Source organism: Taudactylus pleione, unplaced genomic scaffold, assembly GCF_031769625.1.
Source record: "Taudactylus pleione unplaced genomic scaffold, aTauple2 ptg000468l, whole genome shotgun sequence".
Taxonomy (NCBI): Eukaryota; Metazoa; Chordata; class Amphibia; order Anura; family Myobatrachidae; genus Taudactylus; species Taudactylus pleione.
Genome location: NW_028284870.1, coordinates 2,548,214 through 2,574,148, shown reverse-complemented (window position 1 = coordinate 2,574,148; position 25,935 = coordinate 2,548,214).

Below are 25,935 nucleotides of genomic sequence, written 5' to 3'. Positions count from 1 at the left end.
CAGCATGTACGGTGCACACAGGGCGCTGGGCCTTGCACTGCACACTCTGCATCCAAAGTATACTTGCCTTGGGCCAGCAAGCGGATTCCTCCGCCTGCGTGGTGCCATCTTCAGAGTGACATCTTTGTGAAGATAGTTCTGCAAAGTAAAAGCAAAGACTCTAGAGCTTTTGCTCTCTTCTGCATATGTGCGGAATCGGTATGATTTACCGCCGGACCCATGCCCGGCAGTTGGAATCCCGACAGCGGCATCCCAGCAGAGGAGGAAAACCCAATCATCAAAGGTGAGTATATACTAACCTATTTCTACCCCCTAACCCTCCCTTAGGGGTGCCTAACCCTTACCTTCCTCCCCAGTGCCTAACCCTAATCCCCCCTCTAAGTGCCTAAACCTAACCCCCCCTTCCCCGCCGCCTACGCCTAAGTCCCCCGGGGGGGCCTAACCCTAAGTCCCCCCCAGGGGTGCCTAATGCTAACCCCCTTCCCCTAGCCTAAACCTAACCTCCCGGGGGGGTGCCTAACCCTAAGTCCCCCCCGGGAACCCTAAACCTAACCATCCCCCATCACGGCTATCAACGCTCGGCATCCCTTCGATCGGGATGTCGGGCATCGGGCTCCCGGCGTATGTCTAATGACGCCTGTCTTTAGACCCTAGCCGGGATATGACAGTCGGGAAGCTGGCTGCCAGGATTAGGTCCATCGGCTTCCCGACTGCATACCGTATGTTCCATCATCCCGAATATCACTATGAAGGAAGATGCCGATGTGTCGGAGAAGAGACCCGCTTGCCAAAGCAAGGTAAGACGCAGGGCTGGGAAGGGGAGGAGGCACTTCTCGGAGGAGTTGATACACCCCTGCTAGTAGAGTATGCCCTGGCCGAGAGAGGGGGCGGCCCACGATGAGACTGCACACAGGACCCCTCATATCTTAAACCCCTGTTTATTAAGATTATAATTCAATCCCTGGTTTGTGAACACCTATGGTTCTCTGTTAATCATTTGTATATTCCTATATATTATTATATACTAATTAGATTAGAAACATGATTGTCATTGTATTATATTAATGATACTTCTGTGTTAAAATTATGCTAAAGATTATATCGATTATCCTTAAATTACCTTAAATTATCCAATAATCTCTCTGCCAGAAAAAAGATGTTATCATTTATAAATCTTCTTCTATTAAATGAGCTGTTTACACGTTTTCCACACAACGGTAAGGGTGATACATTCTTTCAGTTCCCAGAAATAGGAGGATTTTTCTCTCTTTTGACGTGGACAGTTCTTGAAAGTGCAGCTACTTAGCGATCTGGCAACAATATTGTTTGATGCAGCAGGGGAAAAATTAGGCCCAATACTCCTAAGAAAAACAGGCAAATTCGTTGTTTTCAACATATCACACTAATGTAGAAAAATTACTATTTAATGCTGTTTAATTGAAAATTGTAAACCATAGCATTCACTAAAAGATACATCAAACGTTCATATTATTTATAAATGTTCTACCCCTTTTTTGTTTATTACATTTGATTTTTAAAAGTACTTCACCGAGGACAACACGGCATAAATGTTCTCATTTATATTTGGCTGATGAAATTTTGTTTGTGTTATGACAAAGATGCTCATTTATAAAAACAAATAAACTAAAATGCGATATCTGAGATGATGTTTTTCTTTTTAGGAAATAGAACATATCAATCCTCTTGTTATCTTTTTATGTTGTCAAGTGGACGTTTGGGGTGTACTCTTCAAATCTCTTCACCTGTGACAGGTATGCCTTATAAACCAGTGTGGCATATTTAGGAAATACTGTAGGTTCTCACAGCAAAAAAATTAGCTACAGCATTTGAAAGCCCCAGTTTAACTCTGCGTATTACATGAGCTATATAAATAACTGTTATTAAATAAATCCAATGTTAGACTCTCTGAAAACACCAGTTTAACCCTAATAATCCCCCCCCCCCAGACAGACAGAAATTTGACAACCACCTTTAAAGTAAATCACATCATGAATTGGATCTTACACTTCAATATAGCAAAACTGCAAGGGCCCATATGGTTAGCCCATATTTGTTGCAAAAAAAACAAACATTGGGGTCAATTCACTATGCCGTCCTTTTTAGTGCTGCGATGTCTTCTGCGGTTCCGCTAGCTGGACTTAAAGGGGCTATAAGATTACATACAAAATTAGGCATGTTTTGTAGTTAACATTATTGGCCTTTTAAATCCAGTGGCCAAGATCCACCAAAGTGGATTTTCTCTTTCTCTCTCTGGAAACAACTCCACAAGCTTGTCCTTATCATGCTGTAGCAGAGAGATAAGGTCCATACTCACAGTAAAATAACTTAACGTGACAGCCTTGATAAGCAGGTAGATTTTATTAATAGGGAGTAAGAGGACAACTGTCAAGGGAAAGGTATACAGAAAATAATGATTAGCATACAAATGACATTCAATATGGCACAAATTAAATAGTAATAATATGCAACAATTCCTTGATTGATATTGTAATGAGTAACTAATAAACTTTGTTTCTCTCTGCAATTACACACGCTGTTAACTTTAGCTGCTCCAGCACCTCTTGGCTATGACTAAAGCTGTATACACACACAACGATTGAGTTAATGAACGATTTTAGTAAACGATTTTCTACCTTGAAAAAATGAACTAAAATCATTTACTAAAGTTGTTCATTTACTATGTTCATTTAAATGTAATGAACGATTTTTATGAACTACAAATGATTTGTGCATATTAACTTAATGAAAATCGTTGAGTTGACAAGTCTGACTGAACTACAAACTACAAACGTGAACGCGCATGAACAATAATCGTTCATCATTTGACTCAGAAAGTGAACGATTTTTTCAAACGATTATCGTTAAACGATATCGTTTAACGATAATCGTTCAAAAAATCGTTGTGTGTGTATGCAGCTTAAAGCTGCATACACACACAATGATTTAGCTAATGAACGATTTTAGTAAACGATTTTTTCCCTTGAAAAAATTAACTAAAATCGTTTACTAAAGTTGTTCATTTACTAAATGTAATGAACGATTTTTATGAACTACAAACGATTTTTGCATATTAACTTAATGAAAATCGTTGAGTTGACAAGTCTGACTGAACTACAAACTACAAACTACAAACTACAAACGTGAACGCGCATGAACAATAATTGTTCATCGTTTGACTCAGAAAGTGAACGATTTTTTCAAACGATTATCGTTAAACGATATCGTTTAACGATAATCATTCAAAAAATCGTTGTGTGTGTATGCACCTTTAGTAGAGAATGCAAATGTTCAACTTCAACATGTTATACAGTCTGAGTATCCCATATCCAAATATTCCAAAATGCAGACATTTTTTAGCATGACTGAGATAGTGACACGTTTGCTTTTTGATGGTTCAGTGTACACAAATTTTGTTTAAGACACAAAACTAATAAAAATATTGTATAAAATTACCTTCAGGCTCAGTGTATATTAAACATAAATTAATTTTACGTATGTACACAAACTTTGTTTGAGCCACAAAATTATTGAAAATATTGTATAAAATGACCTGCAGACTGTGTGTATAAGGTGTATATAAAACATAAATGCATTCTGTGTGTATATTTGCTTCCCATTCCCAAGATATTTCATTATGGTATGCAAATATTCCAAAATACGGATTATTCCGATATCCAAAATACCCCTGGTCCCAAGCATTTTGGATATAGGAGACTCATCCAGAATATTTATAGAAACATTCACCGAAGCACATGTAATGTATTAGCAAAATATATTATCTAACATCAGATTATAAATACCCCAGACTGCTCAGTCATTTGGTAGTTGTCATGCTGGTGGGTTTTTGTGAATTCCGACTGGGTACAGCGAGGTAAATAGGAGAAGATACAGTATGCTGGAAACTTGCTGGCTTGATGAAGTTTCTTTGTATGTGTGAAAGATGCGCAAGAGAATAGGAGAAGGAAGCTGGAGAATTTCGTGAGAACTAACTAAATAGCTGGGGTCCGAACAAATGTACGAGACTTGGGCAATTTGGACTGTAACCTACTGGTGTCAGACTTGGACTGGACCGGACTGGATTCAGACTTGAACTGAACCAGACTGGATCTATACTTTGACTGAACCGGCCTGGATCCAGACGTGAACTAAACTGGACAGGTTCCGGACTTGGACTGAACCAGACTGGATACGGACTTAGACTGAACCAAACTGCATCTGGATTTGGACTTAACTGGACAGGTTCCGTACTTGGCTTGATCAGGAATGGTGACATTTCGTTGGACCAAACTGGAACAAGAGCTGAAAGCACTTTCCGCAGAAGAGAACTCAGAAACAAACCTCTGAGGAGCACAGATAGTCTGGACACAGGCCGAGCTGGCGTGGATTGGACCGTGAGCCAGGAAGAGTTTTACCATTGATTTACCAATGATTTTGGCTTTTTGGTGTATTTATAGGTGATTCTAAGTCGATTTTGCAAAATAGGGATTTACAATACTAAAGGCAAAATTGTATATAAAATGGACTATAAAATCTCTACCAAACATCTATACTTTCCCATAGAAGACTACAGGAGCCCCTCATTTATGAACAGTTGCTTTAGAAATCTAGTAAAAATCAACTTCCAATCTGACTTTAAAAGCACCCAAACAATACACTTGCTTGAGGAAGGCAAGTTTGGGAGAAGCGTGCACAGATCACTATGATCTGTGTATGCTTCTTACGGTTAACAGAGGCTAAAAAGTGGACAATTTTAAAAAACACAGCATGGGGTCCCCCCTAAACCTGTTAACAGTCCTGGACCTTTTAGCTTGTTCTGGTTGCGGAAAATCAGGGGAAAAACCAGCATGGGGTTCCCCCTATTTTCCGTTAACTAGCACCAACATGCCACAACAGGACACACAACATGGTATTATCCTACCAAGCAATAAACTAGCCCCAAACTGGTCAGCTCAGGGCTGGAAATCCTTGGAAAGTGGGACTCCCCCAAAATGGGTCCCCCCTCTTAAACATCAACCAGCAGCTGAGGGCTCTTCCCTGCATCCCTGGAGGTGGTGGATGCAGGGGTATTGGATTAAATGAGTTAATATTGTTTTTCACAGTTGAACTACAGGTACCAGCAAGCCTGCCCTTTGGAACTTGTAGAACTACAAGTGCCAGCAGGCTGGCGGTACCCGTAGCCCCATTGTGAAAAAAATATTAAACAAACCACACTGTATATTGTAAATCTTTATTTATTTATTATTTATCTATTAACAGGCTATTATATAGCAAAAAATATAATGGAAACATTAATACAACAAAACTGGGTAATAACAATAGACATAGAGGGGTATTCAATATGAAAAGTTAACTCACTGTCGAAGTTAACGTTTCATATCGGAGTTTTTTTCTGCGTTAAGTCTGGTGCGTGCTCCCGCTTATCCCCGTATTCACTATAAAATTAACGAAAACGGGAAACTCCGAAGTTGGATTTGAGTAAAGTTACGAATTTTTCCTTAAAATAATTGTAAGATCCCCCTAAAGTTGTAAAAACATGGGGGAACACTATGGGTACCCCCGTTTTAGCCTTTAATTGAAAGTCGGGGATTTAAATAGCCACAGCAGGTGTTTTTTTCACGACTTTGAAGAAGTGATGCAGAAGAGCACTTAGGTTATTTTTTTCATTTTTTTAAGTGGTCTCATCAAATTTGGGGTACATGAAAATGGGTACTAGCATATTTTAATGTCCCTAAAGTAAGTTTTTAAAAATTCTGCATTTGTGCACCTGCCGCTATAATTCTATTCTTCAAAACACCTGCCGCATAAATGCAGAATAGCCCTGAACCTATTTCCCTATTGTTTAACAATTTTTCCCCATTTTTTTTTTGCACCCCAATTTTTAAGTTAATTTTCTGGGGTGTCCCTATTTTTTTTTTTTTACTTTTTTTGAAACAGTTCTTTTTTAAATGTCAATCTCAGGGGTGCAGGCTATTTTTTTTAAGCCTGCACCCCTAAACCCCAATTCTGCACTTTTTTTCAACACCTATTCAATGGTGAAATGTTATTACCGTTTTTTATCAAAGACTTCTCAAAACTGCGATAAGTCTTTGAAATTGAATAGGGTGTAAAACTAAAACCTGCGATAATGACATCATAATTGCGATATTAACACAAAAACGATGTTATCGCTCCCATATTGAATACTCCTAATAGAGGTAGGAAGGCCCTGGTCGCAAGTTAAAAAGCAATAGGATTACAATAAATAACTCACTCACTGGTACACAATCGGGAAGCCGGCTGCCGGAATCTCGACAGCCGGCTTCCTGACTGTCATATACCGGTGAGGGTGAAATGCCGGGCGTCTAGATGTAGACGCCTGACATTTTCCCGACGCCGGGAGACAGGCGCCCGGCATCCCGATCGAAGGGATGTCGGGTGCCGCGAGTTGACAGCTGCGGGGGGAGGGTTAGGTTTAGGGCACCCGGAGGGGACTTAGGGTTAGGCACCCCCCCCGGGGGACTTAGGTTTAGGCAGTTGGGAAGGGGGGGGTTAGGGTTAGGCACTTAGAGGGGGGATTAGGGTTAGGCACTTGGGGGGGTTAGGGTTAGGCACCCCTTTGGAAAGTTAGGGGGTTAGGTTAGTTTATACTTACCTTAGCGACGATCGGGATTTCCAGCGCTGTTGGGCTTCTGCTGCCGGGAACTCTACTTTTGTCGGCCAGGCGCTGCCGGGAATCGAATCACTGGCCATGCGGCCGGCGGTATTTCATACTGATTCCCACTCACTCACTCGCAGGGGGCCCCCACACAGCAGCAGCTGCACCAGAGTAGGCACCATTTTATTAAGCCCCGTCCACCTCACAGCATTTTGCCATGATTCACAGGTCAGTTGGTTGGAGGCGGCGCCAATATGATGCAATTCCATTAAAATTGTGTCATTTGGCCCTGCCCTTTTCTGATTGACCTGCGAATCGCAGCATTTTTACATGAATGGGGCAGAGCTTAATAACATGGTGCCTGCCTGCCAGGTCTTGTCCCCATCCCATCCACAACATGCAGTCAGCAGATGCTGCAAGGTAAATGTGTGTATGTGTGAATGTACGTATGTGTGTGTGCATATCTATATGTATGTGTGTGTATATATATATATATATATATATATATATATATATATATATAGACAAAAAAACCTTACGGTTTCCCATGTCCCATTAAGGCTGCTTAGACATGATCTGAAAATTCACAAAACCTATTGAATTTCTGCCACTCAAACTTCAAAAAGCACTGAAATTACAATCATTAAGGCTGATGCCTTAATGGATGTGTTCCTTGCATAATACTGATATGGTATGAAATGACACCATGTGGTTAACAGCAGATTCAGCACTCTCATGGAGTGAGATTGCTGTCACTCACAAAATGGTGGAGCTGCTAATTCACAGATTTGTGTGGTCATTGGAATACACACATGCAGTCTATGCAACTGAGGTCTGAGCAGAATATAGAGCTGCGCAAATGAGATAAGAGTATTGTGGATGGGGGGAGAAGACAGGGCGTTGTGGATGGGGCAGACAGAAAGGCGTGCAGAGGGGAAGATTAAGCAGTACAGATGGGGGTGAGCCAAAGTGATGCAGATGAGTTGAAAACAGTGGTGCACATGGTATCAATTCCTGCCTGTCTATACCTTCTAAAATTGTCGCTATTTAGCGTTATGAGTCGCACAAGAAATAAATGCTTTCAGACTTTGAGTGTGGTTCCAAAGCACAAAAAGTTATTATTCAATATAAAAGCAGCGTGTAATTAAAATATTACACTCTGTGATCTAAATACAATTAGCGCAAATAAATCATACAGACTCAAGGTACAGTTGTTACATACGCTCTGGACCCAGATACCAGCATCAATATAGAAACCTCCGTCAACAGCAAGGCAAGAAGACTGGCATCCAAGTTTAGAGAGCCCACATATATACTCTAGCAGAGATAGGCAATACAATAGAACAGTTTGGCATGATTCCATTGGTTCTTCTTCCTGGTTCTTGTGTTACAGTATAGTTCATAGGTCAATTTGTATGGACACAAACCAGCCTCCAACAGCTCTTTGTGTCCTGTTTCCCGCTGCATAATAAATCTAAGCTGTCTACATTACAAAGTACATTTTAATGTCTAACTCTCTATATTCCATAGTTTGCAGACACATGTTGCGATCTTCTCACCAATGGTACCGGAAATCTGCAAAGACACAGTGGATCAGTACAACACCAAACACGTTCTGCTTACCATGTACTAAACCTTAGATATCAAATTACATTTATTTCACAACATTAATAATACTGAATAAACCTTGAATATTACACTCTAATGCTAGGGAACCTTTTCATGTAAGTGTGCAGTGTATAAGTATTGGGGAATTGAGAAAAGACGCTAGTTAGCGTTGTGCGACTACGTGTTTGTGGAGTACACCATGGTTACGTGTTTTGCAGGGTTAATCATTGTATATGTTTTAGTGACTGTCTGTATTTATATGGTGAGGACTTTTAACTTCTTTCTATTGCGTGGGAATCGCACAATGCTAAATAATAGCATCGCCGAATGTACTTATAATGGGCGAGATTCACTAAAATGGCGCTGAGCGGCCAGTCGCAAAGTGTCGTCTCATTACCATTTGCAAAATGGCGTTGTTGCGATTTAATTTTAAACCAATCCTGTCTCAGCCAATTATTCAGCTTCGACAGACCACCCTTTGATAGCAAACAACATGCTATCATACTCTGATTTTAAAATTAATTTAGGCTTACATTAAGACATATTTAATGTTATATTATGGGATGGCACAAGGTGGTTCTTAATCCATCGATAATGTGTCTCTAGGAGGGGACATAAAACTACCCTTATACGCACACCGCGGATCTTGGGAGATCATGGGAAAGATGTGGGGATGCACCAATCCTATAAAGGAAGTTTTGAGGGGGAATATGGACTTATATTACTTAAGATGTTTTGAAATAACATTGTAATAACACATTTTATGCATGTCTAAATCTTATATATCATATGATGGTACCTTCTAGTTCAGGGTTGTAATGCAGTCCTACATTTACCTCAGTATTCAAATTGTTACTACTGACCACCATCATAATTTAATTCTTTCGGTTTACCTTATCTTTACATTTTCCATATTTCAACACAGTAGGAACACACCTGACACATAGGCCAATTACTATGATGCCAGCCAGTATGAGGATCAGGAGTTTACCTATGCTCGCAATCATTTCCTGGACCCACTCTCCTAGACCTGAGAACCATGTCACTGGGTTCAACCAAGAAACCCATTCCTCTACCTATTCCTCTATTTCAGCTACTGAACATTATGGTTCTTTCGAAATTCCCATTTCAGCTGCAGAATTTCATCCATCTTCCGGTCTATCACCTCCTTGGGATCGCTGGTATCATTTGTAATGTAAGTGCAACACTTTACTCCAAATTGGGTGGCCAAAGTTACGCAATACCCTCCAGTGACAGCTGTTAAATAATTTAACACTAATCTATGTTGCTAAAGTTCTTTCTTGTAAGCCTTGCAACTCCCTAACTGTATACCTGAATGTGTCATCATACATCTCGTGATAGTATCTATTAATTTAGCAAGATCTAGGATATATCTAAAATTTAGTGTATCCCGAGCGATCCTGGTGGGATCCAATGCTACCAAAACTTGAAAGCCAGTTGTCTCACTAATTAACTTTGTGGCTTTATGCACATCACCAGGTATCATATTTCTTTTGTCTCTGTGTTCATACTGTGTGTGAAGATATGGTGATGGTGTGTTTTTATGAATACCCAGCATTTCACCATGTGTGAGGGTCATAACTTCTGGAACTACTCTTCCCAGATAACACAAACCTTCGGAACTCGGAGAGAGCCACTTATACGCTTTCCTTCCACATATAAAATATACATCATCGGGGAGAACATAAGGAATAGTAAACATCTTTATCGTCGCACACATTTCCCTGGCAAGTGATCCTACTTCAGGTTCTCCCATTTGACTCATACAAGTTTCTCGTTGTAATATCTTGGCACAATACCCTTCTGGTACCCTACCAATCATTTCTTTGGTGTTACTCAGTGTATATTTATACCGGAAGTCTTCCACCTAACCTAATTGTGCGTAACAGTTCATAATTCTTAGGCTCACGGTCAGCTCTTTGTGAGAAGGTCATCGTTTGGTTATTCCCAGTCACCTCCCAACTTCATGGTCATTGGAGTTGGTGATGTTTAAACATAAAAGTGATATATCTACTTGGTACTGGTGGAGTTTAAAACGAGGTGGTTTGGAAATTTTCCATCTAGTGCATGCCCTCTTTGTGATTCTAAAACCTCAGAGACATTTAATGGGAATGGCACTAATCCTACATTATGCTGTCTTTGGGGAACGTGAGAGCACACCCAACAGTCGGTTTGGTTTAAAATTTTGCCCACCATGGTGTGATAATCCTCTGAAGGATACCCACCCCAATACTGGTTATACTTAGGTTGACACTGTTGGATGCATCTCTCATCAATTACGGACACACAGAACTCACACATACAATAATCCTCAGGTGATAGACCTTCACACTGTCTCCGAGTATCCAGAATAGCAGATCTCTTAACAATTATTGGTCAGACACTCCCGATTGGCATAGCACTCCTCCTTTCGACTACACTCCATCAATACTGCCATTAGCTCCCATCTCCTCTATCGGTCCCCTGTCACAGAAACCAGAAATCCCTGAACAAACCAGGATGATGGAAACTCTGGAAGAGAATACAAAATGAACACAGCAGACCAGTCCATTGCCGTAGCAAGGATCTACAAATTTCTTTAGCTCAGGTATCTCACTGTAACCTTTTAACCCTCCCAGAACAAGCTTGTGATCGACAGGTCCACGTTATCTGCCTCGTCTCTGCCTTGTATCTCCACCGGTTGATTGACCTTCTTACCGTGAGTGCAATGGACCCAGGTATCTCTCTCTGCCACCTTCAATGAGGTTGTACTCGTCAGCAACACCTGATATGGACCTTCCCACCGATCAGTCAAACAACCTGAATGCAAGAAATTTCTGATCATAACAAGTTCTCCAGGTTCAACATCATGACAGTTTGTTTTAGGCATATCATGTGCAACAATTTCAGTTTCTGCTGTTGCTGTTTTAACTGTTTACTCATTATTATAAGATACCTTACAGTTACCTCATTGTTACCTTTCAAATCTTCTTGCGTACTTATAATAAAATGAGGTTGTCTACCAAACAGTATTTCAAAGGGGGACAGATTAAGAGGAGGCCTAGGAGTTGTCCTGATACTATGTAGGACAAGTGGTAGTGCTTCTGGCCAACCCAGTCCAGTTTCCGAAATTATTTTACCTAATTTGTTTTTAATAGTCCCGTTCATCCTCTCCACCTTGGCACTGGCTTGCTTTCGGTAGGGGGTATGAAGCCGACTATTAATACCCATCAGCTTACACATATTTTGGAAAACATCACCTGTGAATGAATACCCCTATCACTCTCAATAATTCTAGGGATACCGTATCTGCATACAAACTCCGGAACAATTTTCTTGGCAGTAAATGCAGCAGTATTAGTGGCAGCTGGGTATGCCTCAACCCAATTAGAAAACACATCAGTGCACACTAATACATACATGAGATTCCTGCAGGGTGGTAATTGGATGAAATTAATTTGTATTACCTGAAAAGGTCCGTCAGTTGGAGGAATGTGGGATGGTTCGGTAGAGATCGTTTTTCCAATGTTTTTCCTCAAGCAGGTCAAACAGGACATTGCTCTCTTTTTCACTTGAGAAGAAAAACCCGATGTGCACCAGTACACTCTCACCAATTTGCACATACCTTGCTTTCCCAAATGAGTCAGACCGTGCACTGCCAGGCTTGGGTAGTACACCTTGGGAGCCTCTGGCTTACCTTGTCCATCTCTCCAGAGTCCAGAAGACTCTTGCCCACATCCCTTGCACCTCCAGACTGCCTTTTCCTGAATGGAACACAAATTTTGCATCTCAATTAATTTCAGCATGTCAATTGTTTGAAAAGTCATCATTTGTTCAATTGGTACATTCAGCTTCGTCTGCCCTGTTGTTGCCCAGTGACACCGGATCATCCTCACATGTATGAGCTTTACACTTAATTATCACCACTGTTTTAGGCAATTGGATTGCTGTCAGTAGTCCTTTTATATGTCTGGAATGCGCATTTGGTGTGCCTGCTGCTGTCATAAATTTTCTCAGATGCCATAGAGCGCCAAAATCATGTACTACTCTGAAGGCGTACCTAGAGTCAGTGTAGATATTAGCAGATTTACTATCCGCTAATTCGCACGCCCTCTTTAGTGCCACCAGTTCCGCCACTTGGGCCGAGTGTGGTGGGCCTAAAGGTTCGGCCTCTATAACGACCTCGTCATTTACCACAGCATAACCTGTACATAACTCTCCAGTGTCAGTTTGTCTATGACAACTTCCATCTGTGTAAAATGTCATTTATACATTTTCTAAAGGTGTATCCCGTATGTCAGGTCTTGCAGTAAAGGTTTGATTTAGATATTCCATACAATCATGTGCATCAATATACCTGCAGAACTCACCTTTTGCCAGCGGCTCACCTCTCTCCACCCTTTGTGCATCATGTTGCACATATGGTAAATACGTAGCTGGATTTAACATACTACACCTTTTGATGGTGATGTTTGCAGGTGCTATTAAGGCTAGTTCCCATTTTGTGAATCTGGTTTGGGCAGAGTTTAGCAAAGCAGATACAGCATGGGGAGTATACACAATCATATCATGGCCTAGTACCACATCCTCACTCTTACTGACCAATAGAGCAGTTGCTGCTACACTTCTTAAACACGTTGGGAGTGATCTTGCCACAGTGTCCAATTGTGTACTGTAGTATGCTATGGGCCTACTGGCATCACCATGTTTTTGTGTGAGGACACCTGCTGCACAACCATCAGCTTCCGTACAATACAAATCAAAAGGTTTTTCATAATCAGGTTTTCCCAATGCAGGTGCTCTTGTCAGACTATCCTTAAGATTAAGGAAAGCCTGCTCTGATTCCTCTGTGTGTATGACACGATTGGGCTTTGAGGAAGAGACTAAGGACCTCATTCAGAGGCAGTCGCAAGAAGCGATCACTCTCTCTGAATGAGGGCGGGTGCTTCTTTTTTTTGGTGCGGCCTCCTGGTCGCAAGCCAAGCTGTGGGTTACCACCCACAGCTTAGCTAGTGACCATCGGGGCTTGCGACCAGACCCTAAGGTTGGGTCTGGGCACTCGCAAGCCCCAGGGAGCTTTCTGCTCTGATGGAGCAGGATGCTCCCCACTGACATCAGTGCGCCGCCCACAAAACGGTAGGCATTCCTTAAGGAATCTCTCGCTGTGGGGCTTGCGCGCACGCAGTGCGGCCGCTGCACATGCGCAGGGCTACCCTTCAACCCAGTTGTGAGCACATCGGTGCTTGCGACCAGGTCTGAATGACCCTCTAAGTCCTGTAATGGCAAGGCCAAAATAGAAAAACCTGGTATCCACATTCTGCAGTATCCACACATTCCCAAGAAGGTACGAATTTGCTGTTGATTCTGCGGCAGTGTCATGTTCTGTATGTCTTGGATTCTGTCATTTGTCAGATGTCATAACCCCTGGGTTAGGCAATGTCCCATGCATTTAACCCTGGACTGGCATGGCTGTAGTTTGTCCTTAGCAACCTTGTGTCCTGTTTGTGAGAGATGAAGCAATAAAAGATTAGTATAATTTAAACATGACATAAATGAATCAGAACATAACAATAAATTGTCCACATATTGTATTAGAACAGATCCATTGGCAGGTTGAAAAGATTGTAAACAGTCGTGTAAGGCCTGGGAGAAGATACTGGGGCTTTCTTTGAAACCCTGGGGCAATCGTGTCCATGTGTATTGTACACCCCTGTATGTAAAAGCGAATATGTACTGACAGTCAGGATGAAGAGGTACAGAGAAGAAAGCAGAACAGAAGTCAATGACAGTGAAATGGGTTGCATTTGGTGGGATCTGCATAAGAATGACAGCTGGATTTGGCACTATGGGAAATTGGCTCTCTACTACCTTATTAACCCTTCTAAGGTCTTGTATCAGCCTATAACCCCTCCCACCACTCTTCTTCACAGGAAAGATGGGACTGTTGGCTACACTTGCTTTACAGACTAAAATTCCCTGCTGTAATAATCGCTCAATTATTGGATAAACCCCTAACTCTACCTCCTGTTTTAATGGGTACTGGGGAATTTTTGCAGCTTGCCTACTGTTTTTTAGGTTTACCATTACGGGAGCTACATTTGCCATTAATCCAGTGTCCTGTCCATCCTTGGTCCAAAGTGAATCTGGAATTTGGGATAACATTTGATCTACCTGAGATGGATTTTTACTTGAATCGGTAGAGTGATACATTATCCTTTTGGGGAGTGTCCAACATATCCCTCACCTCATGCGCAACTCTCTCTGGGATATCTAGAAATATACCATCAGGGGTACAATATATGACACATCCCATCTTACATAACAAATCCCTTCCCAGTAGGTTAGCAGGAGCCGCTGCTGCCATTAGGAAAGAATGCCTGGTATGCAATGGCCCGATAGTGACCTCTGTGGATTTGGTTAAAGGATAATGTTGCACTTTACCCATTACACCCATTGCTGGTACTGTCTCGCTGGTCACCTGTAAATTAGCTGGAGATTTTATCACTGATATGGTCGCCCCTGTGTCTACAAGAAAAGGATATTTAGTACCAGCTACATCAACCATCATTACCGGTTCTTCTCTAGTACTTCCCGTTAACCTGACTATCTGTAGACTACAGGTATGACCGGACCCCTAGCATTGACTTTCACTCTCCAATAAAGCATTTAAGGCCACAATTGGAGCTGGTGACTGTTGTGAATTTCCTGTACTCTGTGTATATCCCTTATAGAGATATCCAGCTACTCCCTGGTTAGGGGGTCCTACCTTCTTCACCTTACAGTTCTTACTTATATGTCCCACTTGGTTGCAGTTAAAGCACCTTTGTGAGTGGGGTAGGTGAAAGGGTTGCTGTGTGGGTTGAGCGGAAGGGAAAGATGGTGGGTGTGGATAAGGATGTTGAGGGTGATATGGTGGTTGTGGATAGTATGGGTTTTGTGGCTGTGTGTGATAAGTGGGGTAGGGTTGTGTTTGAGGTGGTGCAGGATTGGTGAGGACATGTAGCTGTGCAGGTGCTGGTGTGTCTGGTGGCTGTGATGTTACCGTCATTCCTTCTAGAGCTTGAATACTAACAGCCATTAGCTGCTCGCTCTGGGTCTCTCTCTTTTTGAGGATGTTTTTATCATGTTCAATAGCGGATTCTATGAGCGTGTCTACAGTAACTCCTCTCCAGCCAGGTATTGAGGTCTGAACTTGGGTCTTTAGATTCTGTTTGAGACCATCCATAAGTACAGTGATGATCATTACCCTGTGATGAGTGCTATCTTTAATATCCTCTATCTCAGTGTACTGGGTGATAGCCTGCAGAGCTCGGTTACAATAATCCTCTGCAGATTCACTCTCTTTTTGTTTTATGGTGAAAATTTTACTCCAGTTAACTACTACTGGAAAATATACACCCAATTGAGCTATTATGCGGGTAATGTTACCTTGGTTACTCTCGTCTGTTATGGGACCATCTCCATCCAATACGCAATCCGTGATAAACTTTTTTACATCAGTATTGTGTGGAAGACAAGCCCTTATCACCACTCGCCAATCTTTATTGGTTGGCTCGTGGGCACTACCCAAATTTTAAAAAAATCTTTGGCATTTGGCTAATTCCTTTTTAGGATCAGGGAAATCATTCATTATGGAATTTAGCTCTGCTCTTATCCAAGGACAATGCATTGCTACCTCCCTTGTGGGCACTACACCGTTCACATCCGCATTCCCGTTCGGAACAGTTATTGTCCGGATGGGATGCAGACTGGCCGCACTGCTACTTTTTACCTTGTTACCTGGCTGAGGATTTAGGGCCTAATTCAGACCCGCTCGCAAGCGCTGAGCGCTCGCAAGCGGGTTGATGTTGGCCAAGTGCACATGCGCACGACGGAGGAGGCTCCGTCGTGCGCATGCGCGAGACCCGAATAACGACGGCCAAGCCGTCATTATGGGTCTCGCACCAAAGGGGGCATGCTGTCGATGGTGAGTGACAGCACACCCCCTTTGGTGGGCATGCCGGGGGCGTGGCTGCCCAGACGGAGGTGTTCTCTTGGGAACGCCTACCATCTGGGGCCGGCCCCACTGACATCACAAGTGATGTCAGTGGGAGTGCTTTTGGCTCTGATAGAGCCAAAAGCACTCCAGGGCTTACGGCAATGAGACCCTACCGCAAGGGTCTCGTCGCAAGCCCGATGGTCACGATGGTCTTGACCATCGTGACCATCATTTTGGCCGCTCGCTATAGCTGTGGGTGGTCACCCACAGCTATGCGGCCAATTCAGAGGGACGGCCATGATTCAGAGCGAGCGCTCTGTCAGAGCGTATGGCTCTGAATCAGGGCCTTAGTCTACGGGTGCAGTGGATGTTAACACTTCCTGTACTATCACTGATGAAAATGGTGGCACTACTTGTGCTTGTTGTGATGGAGCATCTAACATGTGTACAGCATGGGAAATGGCAGGCAATTCAACAGGTTCATCATCCGCATCATAAACATTTTCTTTGTGATTACTCAAGAGAGGGTACAAGTTATGGGTTTTTACAATGACTGTACCTGCACCCCCATCCGCATAGGGCAGTGGTGGTGCGCGTGAACCACTGGCAATACCTTCCACAATGCTACCTTGCTGCACATGCACGCTATCTCACGTCGAGCACGCACCGCAGTTTAGCGCTGCACGCGCACTCTCCTGTAATGTGCTTGTGACACTTGTTTGCGTTGCGTGCACACCTTTAAGCTACGCATCCCTCTCATGCTTCCATAACTTTAAACACTCATTATATTTTACCTTTTTCATTCGAGAGCGCACCATACAGATGCTATCTCGGACATTGTTCAATACCTCCTTATCAAAGCTGCCAATTCTGGGGAAAGGTCTAACACTCTTCATCGTCATTTTAAACCATACATTACAGTACTTAGTCGCATAAGCACCATACTTAGTATGCATAATATGCCGTGCCGACCCAAGCGGCGCTTCCAACAGCAGCACATCATATAACATCTCTACCGTTTGCTTGGCTCCCATTCTGGGAGAACCCTAAGCTTTTCAATAGAGATTTAGACTGGTGAAAGACAGTCAAGATACTTTCACTTACCTGTGGATGATATTAACAGGATGCGCCCACACACCTATGGAAGAATAACCAGGCTGCTTCCACGCACCTAATCCCTTTTTGACTACCTTTCAACTGCTAGCATGTAGGAAGTCCAATAACACCTACCCTTTTCAGTGATTTCGTACACCCTCTACTCAGTTCACAATCACAATTTAGCCAAAACTGTGCGGTTCAATTACAATGCTCAAATAACCCTAACTGATCACTGACTACTGTAATCACACTGAGAGCCAAAACTACAACAAAGACAACTACACCTGCTTATGTGTATATACTGCGGTATCTACTACCGAGCCACTAGGCCGACACCAGGCGCCTAGCACTTAAGGGTCCTACGATACCCTTAACTAGGGAACACGTTACCCCTACCAACAAATATTCACTGTTACACACCATTTTCCTGCGCAGAAAAATACACGTTTTCCTACACTATGGCAACACTGATCAAGGTATTTACAACAATGCTATCTATCAATATCACCGTGCACTCTCAACGGCTTTATTTAAAACACGTGGCAGCAATATAGGAAATACGTATACACTATTGTGCGACTAGTCACATACACAATAATGCGACTATTACACAAAACGTATTATTACCCTTATGCTATTGTGTGATTCCTCTTTTAAACATAAAAATCTATCAATGAAGGAAAATAAGCTTTTTCCTCCTTTGTCCCTGGATTCTAATCAGCACTCCTTAAGCCACAATAACGGGTAGCGGACTCTCGGCAACAAAGTGGTAGCAGATTTTTGAAGACACAATGCGTTCTCCTGCTATGGCGCCTCCACCCTTTTGCTGAGAGTTCGCTGACCGAGTGTTACCAAGTGACCGGTAGCGATTTTCACACTGCGAGTCCCAAACTATTGATTCCTGCCTGTCTATACCTTCTAAAATTGTCGCTATTTAGCGTTATGAGTCGCACAAGAAATAAATGCTTTCAGACTTTGAGTGTGGCTCCAAAGCACAAAAAGTTATTATTCAATATAAAAGCAGATGGTTACATGCTGTGATCTAAATACAATTAGCGCAAATAAATCATACAGACCCAAGGTACAGTTGTTACATACGCATGCACTCTGGACCCAGATACTGGCATCAATATAGAAACCTCCGTCAACAGCAAGGCAAGAAGACTGGCATCCAAGTTTAGAGAGCCCACATATATACTCTAGCAGAGATAGGCAATACAATAGAACAGTTTGGCATAATTCCATTGGTTCTTCTTCCTGGTTCTTCTGTTACAGTATAGTTCATAGGTCAATTCATATGGACACAAACCAGCCTCCAACAGCTCTTTGTGTCCTGTTTCCCGCTGCATAATAAATCTAAGCTGGCTACATTACAAAGTACATTTTATTGTTTAACTCTCTATAGCCCATGCGATCTTCTCACCAATGGTACCGGAAATCTGCAAAGACACAATGGATCAGTACAACACCAAACACGGTCTGCTTACCATGTACTAAACCTTAGATATCAAATTACATTTATTTCACAACATTAATAATACTGAATAAACCTTAAATATTACACTCTAATGCTAGGGAACCTTTTCATGTAAGTGTGCAGTGTATAAGTATTGGAGAATTGAGAAAAGACGCTAGTTAGCGTTGTGCGACTACGTGTTTGTGGAGAACACCATGGTACGTGTTTTGCAGGGTTAATCATTGTATATGTTTTAGTGACTGTCTGTATTTATATGGTGAGGACTTTTAACTTCTTTCTATTGCGTGGGAGTCGCACAATGCTAAATAATAGCAACGCTGAATGTACTTATAATGGGCGGGATTCACTAAAATGGTGCTGGGCAGCCAGTCGCAAAATGGCGTCTCATTGCCATTTGCAAAATGGCGTTGCACAGATTTAATTTTAAACCAATCCTGTCTCAGCCAATTATCCGGCTTCGACAATGGGGGGGGGGGGAGAGACAGAGTGGCATGGTTTGGGGGTACAGAGCAACATGAATGGGGAATACAGAGTAGCATGGATACAGGAAGATAGAGCAGCGCAGATGGGTAAAGACAGATTGGTGTGGATGAGGAATACAGAATAGCACAATGGTAGAGCACACAACAATAGGGACTGGGGAAGACGGATTGGTGTGGGTGGGAGTGGAAAGACAGAGTGGTACATTTGGGGAGGACAGAGTGGTGCAGATGGAGGAAGAAAGAGTGGCAGAGATGGGTGGAAGACAGAGTGATGTGGCTGGGGGAAAGGCAATGGTGCAGATGGAAGGAAACACAGTGGCATTGATGCAGGAAGACAGGGAGGTGCACATAGGGAAATACATATTGGTGTGGATGAGGGCATGCAGACTAGCACAGTTGGGAGAACACACAGCTGTAGGGATTGGGGAAGTTATAGCAGCATGGAGGCGAAGTTAGTGTACATGCATAGACAGAATATGATAGTTTTAGCAATTAGGAAGCTGAATGTGTATAATGAATGAGATGGATGTATTGTGTTAGAAGGATGTTGGAACCCAGTGGGATTACTGTGGTGATTGAATGGGAAGATTGTGGGCACTGGAATGAAATGTGTGTACCACATAACTGCTCAGGCCTCAGTAGCATAGACTGCATGTGTGTATTCCAATGAGCACACAAATCTGTGAATTAGCAGCTCAACCATTTTGTGAGTGACAGCAATCTCACTCTGTGAGAGTGCTGAATCTGCAGTTAACCACATGGTGTCATGGCTTACCATATCTGTATTACGCAAGGAACATGTCCATTAAGGCATTAGCCTTAATGAACGTAATTTCATTGCTTTGTGGAGTTGGAGTGGCAGAAATTCAATAGGTTTTGTGAATTTTCAGATCATGTCTAAGCATGGGACATGTGAAACCGTAAAGTTTTTTGTCTATGGAATTTCATAGCTTTTTTCAAATATATTAACTATCAGGGTTTGGATGAGCAAACCGGGCCACCTGCAGGGGAGAAGGGCAACAAAATGGTACACTAGAGCAGGTGGAAGAGGGAACAGCACACAGGAGGTGGTTTGGGAGGTGCAGAGTGCGAGACGGCTGTAGGCATGCAGGGTAGCGGCAGCAGCGGTGATGCAGAGCAGTGGCAGCAGTGCAGTGCAAAGGGGGCATCAGTGCATGACAGAGGGCTCACTGGTAGTGGGTATGCACCCGAGAAAATAAAATCAATAAGTCACAGATGCACGTATGCAGCAGTGAGATCCATCTAAGCATCTATGTTAAAAATTGAATGTGTAAAATAAAAAAAGGTGCCCCTCTCCCCAAAACACAACCAGCACCGGGTTTTTAACAGCCCATCCTGGTTGTGTTTAAATACAGGGGAAAAATGGCGTAGGGGTCCCCTGTACTTAAGCACAACTAGCACCGGGCTAGTCAGAACCAGCCCTGGTTGGCAAAATATGGGGGACAAATGATATAGGAGTCCCCGTTTTCAGCGCAACCAGCACTGTGCTCTGAGCCGACCCTGGTTCTAGAAATACAGGGGGAAAAATGCATAGGGCCCCCCTGTATTTACCAGAACCAGCACTGGACTCTTTCTAGCGGGTGGGGGTGATGCCACAGCCAGGGGAGCCCTTTCACTGGACCCCCCAGATGAAGTATCACCCCTCATCAGCTCAGGTTGGGGACCACTAGTCAGCTCAGGCCGGGGATCCCCAGAGAGCTGGGGACCCCCCAATAAAGGGGTCCTCCTCTCCAGGGCACCCCAGCCCCAGCACCCCTGGGCGGTTGGTGCTGGGTTGATTGTATTGTGTTGTGTATATGAAAATATAAATATTGTCTTTTGCAGTAGTACTACAGGTCTCAGCAGGCATCCCCGCATACTGGCACTTGTAGAACCACAAGCACCAGCAGGCGGGGCATTAAGGGCCTGCTGGTACCTATAGTACCCCTGCAAAAGAAATATTAAATTAAAAAAAGACAATTTTTAAAAGTATTTTATTTTGCCGCACCTCACCTGGGGGCGGCAGCCTTTAAGCTCTTTTATATGGCTGCCACTTCTCCCAGGACTTCTATGGCATCTTCATATGGAGGGCGGCGGCCTCTAAGCTCTTTTGCATGCCTGCCGTCCATCCAGGACTTCCCGGCGTCTTCTTGCTTTAGCTGGTCTTCTCTCCAGCTACCCGGCCGATGGACTGAGTAGACGACGCCTCGCGCTGGCTGTATATAAGCCAGCCGAGGGGGCGTGGTGATGACGTTGCAAGCCGTGATTGGTTCACGGTGGCCATCTTTGAATTACATTTTTTGAAAAGGGCACACTCGGCTCTCACCACTGAAGTCAATGGTGAGAACAGTTCATTGTCTGAGAGGCGGAAGGCTCGCCTCTCTCAGCCAATGAGCGCTCCGCACCAGGATTTCTGACTGAAATCCCGGGCAGAGCTGTCATTCTGGTAGTAGTGTTCTTTAAGAACAATACTAGTGTACCAGGGTCGACATATTTCATTTTTTTTTTTGCCAAGACCCTGGATTGACTGAAGAGGACTCATTCATGCATAGGAGGAGGTGAGTATGGATTTTTTTATTACAGGTAGTCCATTGGATAATCTACTGGAGAAGAGGACAGAATGGCTACAGGGATACTTAAGTGAGTATGTGAAATAGTGTGTACATGTGTGTGTGCATGTATGTTTTAATACATTTTTACTTTTCTACGGTGTGTGTGTTCTGTGGTTTTTTAATATTGCTTTTGCTGTGGAACTACAGGTACCAGCAGGCCAATAATGGCCCGCATGCTGATACTTGTGGTTCTCCAAGTACCAGCATATGGGGGAGGCTTGCTGGGAACTGTAGTTCCACAGCAAAAGACAATATTTTAACTCTTTACTTGCACCACACTTTATACAATCAACCTGGCATCCACCTCTCCAGGGGTGCCGGGGATAGCCCGGGCTATCAGCCTGGGCCTGGGGTGCTCTGGAGAGGGGGACCTCTTTATTGGGGGGTCCCCAGCTCCCCAGGGATCCCCAGCCTGGGCTGACTAGTGGTCAAGGGTGATGCTTCATCTGGGGGGCCCAGTGAAAGGGCTCCCCTGGCTGTGGCATGACCCCCCCCGATAGAAAGAGTCCGGTGCTGGTTCTGGTATACAGTGAGACCCTATGCATTTTTGCCCCCTGTATTTCCAGAACCAGGGCCAGCTCAGAGCCCAGTGCTGATTGTGCTGAATATGGGGAACCCCTACGTTATTTGTCCCCCCATATTTTGTCACCAGGACTGGTTCTGAAAAGCCTGGTGCTGGTTGTGCTTAATACAGGGAACCCTACATCATTTATCCCCTGTATTTAGCACAACCAATACCGGGCCTGGTTGTTTTTTGGGGGGCGGGGCCACGCCACTTTTTATTTACATTTTTTTTAAACACAGAAGCAGGTAGCGCGGATCTTCCAGATCGGAGCCTGCATCTGTGTGCTGCTACCTCCCCCGGGTCCCAATGCCTGCCCCACCACTGCCTGCACTGCTGCCCGCACCGCCGCCGCTAAGGCCCGCTACCATCCCCGGATCCAGGCTGCGGCTAATGCCAGCTTCCTTCCCCTGAGCCCACCACCGCTAAAACCCGCAAACTACGGCCATCTTTGTACACCCAAGTGAAGCCACAGTGAATACACCTGCTGGAGGCTCCTACTGAGGCTGCGTAACAAGTTGAAATTTCCTATCTATTAAATGGCGCATTCTTGACGTAATAGTTTAAAAACTGTAACTTTCTAATTTACCTGATCCCCAAAAGCACGTACCCTGGCACAATAGCTACCTAATAAAACATACCCCAAGTCCAAATTTACCCCCTACCCTGAGTTATGCCTTCCCAAAAATCCCCCCATAGAGTACAGCAGAAAAGTTGTCCTAATTGAGAATGTCAGTAAAAAATGACATTTGTAACTTTAGATTACTCCCAAATCCTCATTCACTGCTAAATTTTGGCTTGGTACCTCCAATAGCTTTTGAGGTATGGCCCCTTAAACACCCCCACCCCGTAAAAATACCGCGTGTGTATCTGCTGACTGTATCCAGGCTCCAGGATGGCTGCAGCGTGGAGATGGAGATCCCGGCCACTCAGTGCTCCCCATATACCAGCGTATCAGGGCAATGTCTGCACACCTGCCCAAGCCGGCGATAGCCAATAAAAAGATCCGAGTAAAACCGAGTAAAACCGAACCCGCTCACCCTATACACTTTTAATACAATTAAATTGATAGGTGTCCCCATAAGGTTGTTGCCCCAGGGCCCCAACAAACCTTAATCCAGCCCTGCGTACAGTGCTGTGTCCGTGGGCTCAAGAATTTTGTTTTTTTGTTTTGTAAACAGCCAGGAAACCTACAGGAGAAGAGGACAGACCGGTGGGAGGTAGTAAGTATGTAATGTGAGTGAGTGAGTGAGTGAGTGAGTGAGTGAATGAATGTGTAATATTACAATATTCATTATTCATTTAACCCATTACTCCTGCATCCACCTTCTCCAGGGGCCAAATGTAATAGGGTGAGAGTTTAGAAAATGTGAGAGTTTAGCAGTAAACTCTCGCACTTATTAAACTCGGCCAATGTAATGGAGTCCGAGAACAGACAAACTCACATGTTAAACTCTCACGATTTAAACTCTTATACAGATGTTTTCCCATTTGAAGATAAAACTTGACCAATGTGAGAGTTTCCTGCTAAACTCTCAGATTTTGTAAACTCTCACACTATTACATTTGGCCCCTGTACTTTCAACCTGGAGCTTGTAGATGCTCGGGAGGGGGGACCCAATCTTTTGAGGTGGTGTCCCCACTTTATGAGCATTGCCAGCCATGGGTTGACCAGTTTGGGGGTAAACTTTGGCAGGAGGACCCCACGCTGTGTGTCTTTCTGCTGTTGCATTACCACCCTGGCTGGTTCAACCTGGTGCTTGCTAATATAAAATAGGGCGAACCCCCTGCTGGTTTTCCCCCCGATTTTCCATGACCACAACAGGCTAAAAAGTCCAGGGCTGGTTATGGTGGGAACCCCACAAGTTTTTTCTTCTTCTTCTTCACTTTTTAGCCTCTTTTAATCCTAAAAAGATTGCACTGATCATAGTGATCTGTGCATGCTTCATTTTTAGTTGATTTAATTTAGATTTTTAGGTTCTATTTGCATTTGGTTTTCAACAGAAAGTTCAAAACCAAACGCACTTACACTTGTCAACATCGACTCACATTGCATTTGACTTTGACATCTTTTTCAACATGGAATGTTAGTTACTGAGAGATTTTGGCAATGCATTTACGATTTCAGTTGATTAAAATCAGCAAAGAAAATGACTCAAAAAACAACCTCTAGTAAATATACCCCAAAATCTTGAAAACTTGAGAAGAACCTTGAATGTGTAGATATACCGTTCCAGATACTGTTGCAGTATACATTTTCAAATATTTATAGTTTAAACAGCCTATCTTATTCTATCCATGCAGCTCGGCGGACTAAATAAAACAATGTTGGCAAAAAAACAAACAAACATCCTTTCAACACTGCACTTGAGTCCTTAAAGCTTTTTGATATTAAATATGATATTGGAATTGCAAAGTAATCTCCCCCACGGCACAACTGAACCCTCTCTGATTCTGCGGTATTTGGTAAATATTGCCTGGTTTAACTTTATTGAGGAAAAGATTTACTGTTGTCACTTTGGGTTTGGGTCAACAATAAAAACAGCAAAATAAAATTTCACTCTGGCCAAAAGAAGCAATATTTCTGGCTACATTAGTAACACCATAAGAAATATTTGTGCTTTAGCAAAAAAAAAAAAATGTATGTATGTATATACTGTATACTATACTGTATCTATATGTGTCGCGGGCATGTCGTTGAAAGGGGCTTTGTACAGAGACGCCCAGCCACTAACATAGGAGGCCAAACTCAGATGGAGATACTGCACCTACCATAGGGCTGGTGCAAGTTACGATGGTGTGATGGTTGGTGCACCAAGTGGTAATGCAGTGTCTATAGACGCTGTGAATGGACGTCTCTGTTCTTACCAAGTCGGACACACAGATGTACACTAGGGAAGGGCTTAGTAGTGGCATTTGCATGAAGTCACAGTTGCGACTGCAGCAAAAGATGAAAGGACGTTAGTGACTGGGTCCGACTCAGAACCAGACTTATAATGCATTTGCCGGATTGGCATCTGATGTCATGAGAGCTGAGTCACATGGCAGCACTGTGCAAATGCCAGCACTGTGCATGCACTTTACTGTTACAAACAACTACCGCAATTGTGAAAGATGTCTCTGAACAATGAAAGAGTCTTCACCGGAACAGACCATTACCACTCACTCTGCCCCGGCATTATAAAACATAAATAAGGCAAAAAGTGTCAAGATTTTAAAACACTGTATGTTAGGCCCTCATTCAGAGCCGTACGCTCTGAGCAGAGCGCACGCTCTGAATGAGGGCCGGCCTCCATGAAAATGGAGCGTCCTCCTGGACGCTCGTATAGCTGTGGGTCACCACCCACAGGCTATACGAGCGTGCATTTTGATGGCCGCGATGGTCGTGACCATCGCGACCATCGAAACTGCGAGCCGGAGCCTGCGGTTGAGGTTTTCAACTGCAAGCTCCGGAGTGATTTTG